Raw genomic sequence first — 7,444 nt, forward strand, 5'->3', positions numbered from 1 at the left:
ATCAGTTTACAAATATCTCATCAATAGATCTCCAGGAACTCCCCACTACCTTAATGATAATGCTTCGCTAGAGGGAAAAACAACCTTAGCTTGACAATAGCTAGGCCTCCAGTAATCTGTAACTCCTCTTTAGCATATGGAAATCCCTTTAAGAAACTGATTCTTGACTTTACCTGCCCCCCAAACTCCACAGTAGGTAAGCAGTCACTCTGCACAACCCCAGGGCAGCTCTTCCTGCCCACGGGTCCTGTCCCCATGCTTTAATGAAATCACCTTTTGTACCAAAGACGTCTTCAAGAGTTCTTTCTTGGCCATCGGCTCCAGACCCCACGAAACCCACCATCACCCCCAAACCCCATCAGTAGGAGTCACAGCACGAGAAGAGCAAGCATAATGCTTTATAAACATCTGCGGAAATGAGGGGCTGACAACCTCCCGAGTAAGCTGAGTGAACGGGAAACGGGTTCAACCCAAAGAAATCCAAGCCAGACACGTCATAAACAGTCGAAAACTAAAAGACATCTTGAAAGCAGCCGGAGAAAACGAAACGTTACCTATAGGGGATAGTTCAAATGACAGTCCATTTTTTCGTCACAAACTAAGGAGGCCAGAAAAAGTGACACATTTCTTAAAGTGCTGAAAATAACTGAGAACTCAGGATTCTCTATCCTGTGGAATATCCCTCAGGAAGGAAGGTAAAATGGAGACATCTTCAGATGAGAATAGCTAAGAGAAGTCATAGCTCGCAGATCTGCTTTAAAGGAAGAGCCAAAAGATGTTTCTTCAGACCGAAGAGGAAACTTTGACCGTTGGGAGTGAAGGAGAAGCAACAATGATAATATTCGGTCTTTGGCCCTCAGTTCCCGAAACAGTTCCAGAACCTTAAAGGCTTGTCTTCATGACAAGCCCGTTTCAATCACACCTGGAATTTGGGTTAATGAAGTGACTTTGGGAAGTACCCAAGGACGGGGGCCGGTTGCCCGAGGAACTCCTGCGATTAGGGGGTTGGAACTGCCAACCTCTGCCCTGACCTCTGGGGAGGGGAGGGGGCTGGAGATTGAGTTCAGTCACCAAGGACCAACCCTCAATCATGCCTGTGTCATGAGGCCTTCACAAAAACTCAGGACAGGGTTTAGAGAACTTCTGGGTTGGTGAACACAGGGAGATGTGGGAAAAGCGGTGTGCCCAGAGAGCGTGGTAACGCCACACCCCGTCCCCCATGCCTTGCCCTGCACGCCTCTTCCATCTGGCTCTTCCTGAGTTCTAGCCTCTCACAATAAACCAATAATCTAGTGAGTAAATTGTCCTGATTTCTGTGAGCCACTGAAGCAATTTATTATCACCAAAAACATTCCTTAAACGTGTCCGCCATTTTCATCGTCCCTTTGGAGAACATAGTGTTTATACCCTGAGGTCTCCTCATGTTTCTCTCCTTTGCTGACTTTGAAGTGAACTTCGTTCTCACGGTGCGAGAATCCATGTTAGGGCTTAGAGCTCGTATAATCCAACCTCCTCATTTAAAAAGAGTCAGGGGAGGTCAGAGAGGAAACCGAATTGCTCAGACACCTCCCCCACGGTAAAATGGAGCCTGTGGATAATGGAGCGACCTGTGAGATCAGGACCTAAGCTGAAATCAAGAGTTGGATGCTCAACCCCCTGAGCCACCCAGGTGCCCTGGAAGTTTTCCGCTATTATTTCTTCAAATACATTTTCTGCCCACTTTTGCCTCTCTTCTCCTTCGGGGATGCCTATAATGTGAATATTGTTATGCTTGACGGAGTCACTGAATGCCCTAAGTCCATCCTCGTTTTACGTAATTTTTTTTCTCTTACCTGCTCAGCTTTCCTACTTTCCATTACTCTTTCCTCCAGGTCGCTGATTCGTTCTTCTGCTTCATCTCGTAAACTGTTCCATCTGGTATGTTTTTAATTTTTTTTTTTATTGTGTTCTTTATCTCTGATTGGTTCGTGTTTATCCAATCGTTAAGGGTCTTGCTGATGTCCTCCACTCTTTTCCCAAGTCCAGTGAGTATCTTTTTTTTTTTTTATGTTTATTTTTGAGAGAGTGCGAGTGGGGGAGGGGCAGAGAGAGGGGGACAGAGGATCCCAAGCAGGCTCTGTGCTGACAGCAGCGGGCCCAATGTAGGGCTTGAGCTCATGAACTGCGAGATCATGACCTGAGCCAAGGTCCGACGCTCAACCAACTGAGCCCCCCCACCCCCCAGTGAATATCTTTATGATCATTACCTTAAATTCTCTCAGGCGTATTATCTCCATTTTGTTTAGGTCTCTCGCCGATTCTGTCCCATTCTTTTGTTTGGGACATATTCCTCTGCCTCCTCATTTTGTCTAGCTTTCTGTACCTGCTTCTGTGTGGTAGGAAAGACGGCTACGTCTCCTGCCCTTGAAAGTAATGGTCTTCTGAAGAAGGGGTCCTGCAGTCCCCTGTTGTGCAGGGTCCCCTGTTCGCTAGAACCTGCCGTTTCAGGGGTTTCTCCTGTGGGTCCTGTGTGCACCCCGCACCAAACTGTGGCGGCACTTTTCCTGTGTTGTCCCCCGGGGAAGCTTTTGTTGGTGGGTGGGGCCTGAAGTCAGACCAGTCGTCTGCCTCCAGTCCACTGCTGGGGCCTCCGTCTGACTGGCGTGTGTCGTTCTTTCTCTCTCTGGGGCAGGGGTCACTGTGGAGTGGTGCTGGCCACTGTAGGGACTGCTCGCGCTCCCACCAGGACTGTGATAGTGCTGTGTGTGGACCCTGGTCAAGAGTGCGTCCGAGAGGGCGGGTCCACCAAAGTATAGCACAGAGGGGCAGTGCTGGGGGGTTGGGTAGAGGGTGCGTGTGGGCTGGGGGGGTGGTGGGTGCCAGCAAGTTTGGCCTCCCTGCTGTCCCTCTGCACGGGGAGCCCTGCGGTGCCTGGATTGAGGCAGGCTGTCCAGGATGGTGGATTGAGGGAGGCACAGCGTGGGTGGGGGACAGCAGCGGTGCTAGCAAGTTCTACGGGGGGCTGTGTGTTTCTGCTGGCGGGGGGAGGGGCGGGAAATGGTGCCTTCTGGTTCCTTTATTCCTGGAGGAAGTCCCCAGTGCTTTCTGTCCCTCTGGGGCATGCTCTGAGATTAGTAAATAACTCTCCCTCCCATATGCCCCAGGTGTTTTTCAAACTGCCACAGGGTCTCCGCGGGGTCTCCGCGGGCTATTTGTTGTGCTTTTTTTTTTTTTTTTTTTTTAAATGCTTATTTATTTATTTAGAGAGAGAGAGAGAGAGAGAGAGAGAAGGAGGGAGAGAATCCCAGGCAGGACCTGAGCTGTCAGCACAGAGCCCAACCTTGGGGCTTAAGCTCAGGAACCGTGAGATCACGACCTGAGCCAAAACCAAGAGTCAGACGCTTAACCCGTGAGCCACCCAGGTGTCCCTGTTGTGCTGTCATTTTCAGGGCGGGGACTCCACTTCTTCTTGCCCACCTGCTCTCCCAGAGCGGAGCCCACTAATTTTGTTAATCATAGTTTTAAGTCCCACTGGTTGTAAGGATTCCTGAAATTTGGCCCTTTTGGTTTTCGAAGCCAAACGCTGTGGGGATTCATCTTCCTTGAGTGGGCTCCCCGGTGTGGGGGTCTGTTTCTCTCCCCTCTCTATGCCCATGGCATCCCTCCCTCCCATGAACAGCCCCGAGGGTCCATTTAATTCTCAAGCCTTGACCCTTCCTACCCTCTTTTATGTGGCCTCTTCTCTACCTTCGGTTGTGAAGTTTGCTCTGCCCATCTCTGGATTATTTTTCTGGGTTATTCGCACTGAGGTCCCATTGAGTTGTATCCATGGGATAGGTGGGCCTAGAGTCCTCCTCTGCCATCTTCCCCAGAAGCCTCTCTCTTTTTTTAAAAACAATTAAAATATAGTTACATTCAAATACTAAAGAAAGAAAGGAAAGACATGTTACATCGGTTTCAGGGGTACGACACAGGGATTCAATAAGTCTGTACATCATGCTGTGCTCACCACGAGTATGGCCACCGTCTGTCATCACACAACGCCGTTACATTACCATTTACTCTCTTCCCTACGTTGTACCTTTCATTCCTGTGACTTAGTCATTCTGTAAACTGGGAGCCTGTCCTTCCCACTCCCCTTCACCCATTTTGCTCCCTCCTGCCCCCTCTCCTCCGACAACTACCGGTCTGTTCTCTGCATGTATGGGACTCTTTCTGCTTTGTGTGTGTGTGTGCGTGCGCGTGTGTGCGTGTGTTATATTCCACATAGAAGTGAAAGCATAGGCTATTTGTCTTTCTCTGCCTTACTTCACTTAGCGTAACACTCTAGGTCCACCCACGTCGTCGCCAGTGGCGAGATTGCACCTTTTTTTTTTAAGGCTGAGTGATATTCCACTGTGAATAGACACCACATCTTCTTTGCCCGTTCATCTATCAATGGAAACTTTGGTTGCTTCCGTGTCTTGGTTATTATGAGTAACAATAAACAGTAAACATAAAGGTGTATATATCTTGTTGAATTAGTGGTTTTGTATCCTTGGGGTGAATACCCAGAAGTGGAATTACTGGGTCGGATGGTGTTTCTTTTTCACAATTTTTGAGGAACCCCCATACTGTTTTCCACAGCGGTCGCACCAATTTGCATTCCCATCAACAGTACATGAAGGTTCCTTTTTCTCCCACATCTTCACCAACACTTGTTATTCTTGTCTTTTTTATCCTAGCCGTTCTGACAGGTGTAACATATCTCAGTGTGGTTTTGAGTTTCTGTGGTGATTAGTGATATTGACACTCTAGCAATTTCATAGAACCCGGGGAGGGTGTCATGGGACCCTCCAATTTATAGTTGGTCAGACAGAAGAACAGGGAACAATCTGGAGTTGTGATCAGCGTCTGCAGTGGAGACAGAAGGGCTGTCTCGTGGCACTGAGCCCTTAACCCGTGGGGTCTGATGGTATTTTCAGGTAGATAGTGTCAGAATTGAGTTGAATTATAGCCTACCGCTGGTGTCACAAAACTGCCTGATGTGCGGAAAACCCCCAAATCTAGTGTCAGAAGTGAAGTCGTTAGTGCCCTGGTTAGAGTACTGAGAGTAGAGAAGACACATATTAGGAATTTTTCCTCAGCACCTAACAACAGCGGGGCGCCTGGGCGGCTCAGTGGGTTAAGCGACCGACTTCAGCTCAGGTCACAATCTCGCGGTTCGTGAGCTCGAGCCCCGCGTCGGGCTCTGTGCCGACAGCTCGGAGCCTGGTGCCTGCTTCAGGTTCTGTGTCTCCCCCTCTCTCTGCCCCTCCCCTGCTCACGCTCTGTGTCCCTCTGCCTCTCAATAATAAATAAACGTTAGAAAAAAAAAAAAAGAACCTAACAACAGTGCTTTAAAATACATGAGCTTCTGTCCTAATAGTGCTGTCATGGACACAGTGAATGTTCCTAAAACCTGGCGGACCTCTGTAAGAAATGTGGCCAGCATCGTCCCCACAAAATGACAGTACGCGAGAAGACGAGGAATCTCTCTGTAAGGCCAGGGAAAGCGGGGCTCTGACAGGAAAGAGTGGCTGTGGGGGGGCAGACTGCGTTGAGCTGCCAGAAAAAGGTGAGAACTGCAAAGAAGATCACGCTTGGGTAAAATATATGAAGGCAAATCTGATCATCGAAAAGAGAAGTAGGCAAATTTCTAGTTCTAGTTGGAGAGTTCGACGCTATCGGTAAGAGAACTAGACAGAAAATAAGCGAAGATGTTAGAAGAGCTAAACAACATCATTAATCAAATAACTGGCGTTTGTAGAACACTCTACCCAGCAACAGAAAAACATTTTTCAAGAGCACATGGAACGTTCATCAAGACAGGCCATATCCGAGTTCATAAAATAAACATTGCCAAATGCAAAATAATTGAAACCACGTAAAGTGTATTTCTGACCCTAATGGAATTAAACTGGAAATCAGTGAGAGGACGATAACAGGAAAATCTCAGATCGGTTGGAAGTTAAACCATATACTCATAAAAATCCATCAAAGAAGTCTCAAAAGCAATTTAAAAATACTTCAAATGAGGTTGCCCCCGGGTGGCTCAGTCGGTTGGGCGGCCGACATCCGCTCAGGTCATGATCTCACCGTCGGTGGGGTCGAGCCCCGAGTCGGGCTCCGTGCTGACAGCTCGGAGCCTGGAGCCTGCTTCGGATTCTGTGTTCCCTCCCTCTCTCTCTCTCTGCCCCTCCACTGCTCATGCTCCGTCTCTCTCTCTCTCTCTCTCTCTCTCTCTCTCTCTCTCTCTCCCCCCACAAAAATAAACATTAAAAAATTATAAAAAAATACTGACATGAAAGAAAAATGAAATTACAACATATTAGAATTTGTGGGCACAGCTAACAGCACAGTGCCTAGAAGGGAATTTAGAGCCTTGAGTACTAATATTAGGAAAGAAGATCTCAGATCAGTAACCTACGCTTCCAGTTGTTAAGCAACTGGAAAAGGATGAGCCAAATGAACCCACATGAGTAGAATGAAAGACAAAGAGTGGAAATCGATGAAATTGAAAACAAAAACCGAGAAAATAAATGGCAGGTTTTGCAAAAAGAATGAGAAAGTTGATGAACATCTAGCCAGACTGACAGAAAAGAACAAGTCATGTATTACCAGTATCAGGGATAAAATGTGGTTAATTTGCAGTTTACTTGATAAGAGTGAGGTTAGCATCTTTTCATGTTTATTGATCATCTATTTCTTTGATGAATATCCTGTGTATGCACTTTGCCCAGTGAAGAGCCCTTACTGATATAAAATGTCACATCAGATTTTTTCATAAATTGCCATGGATGCATGAGGTTTCTAGATGCTTGCTCTTCTGTGGATCAATCTGTCTACATCTGAGCTCCTGCCACTGGTTTAATTTAATTTTGCAGTATACTTTAGTATCTGGTGTTGCAAGCCTCTCTACGCCCATCTTGTTCTTTGCTTTTCTTGGCAATCTTCTTTTTTTTTTTTTATACGAACGTTGGGATGAACTTACCAATTCTAAAATTCCATATGGGAGGTTTAAAAAGACTTTTTTTTTTTTTAAAGTGTCTTCATTTTTGAGACAGAGACAGAGTGAAAGCAGGGGAGGAGCAGAGAGAGGGAGAGACACACACACAGAATCCGAAGCAGGCTCCAGGCTCCGAGCTGTCAGCACAGAGCCGGCCGCGAGGCTTGAACCCACGAACTGTGAGATCATGACCTGAGCCGAAGTCAGATGCCCAATCACACCTGAGCCACCCAGGTGCCTCCATGTGGGAGTTTTATTAAGGCTGCATTAAATTTGCTAATTTTGAAGGATTCATATCTTAATAATACTGGGTCTTTCTATCCCCAAATATAGTATGTCTCCATTTAAATTAGTCTTCTTATATTTATTTCAAGAGTCTTCAGCAAAAATGTCTTGCACGTTTCTTGCTGGATCTCTCCCACCCCCTTCCAGCAAATT

This window comes from Panthera leo, chromosome D2, assembly GCF_018350215.1.
Source record: "Panthera leo isolate Ple1 chromosome D2, P.leo_Ple1_pat1.1, whole genome shotgun sequence".
In the NCBI taxonomy this organism is placed as follows: domain Eukaryota; kingdom Metazoa; phylum Chordata; class Mammalia; order Carnivora; family Felidae; genus Panthera; species Panthera leo.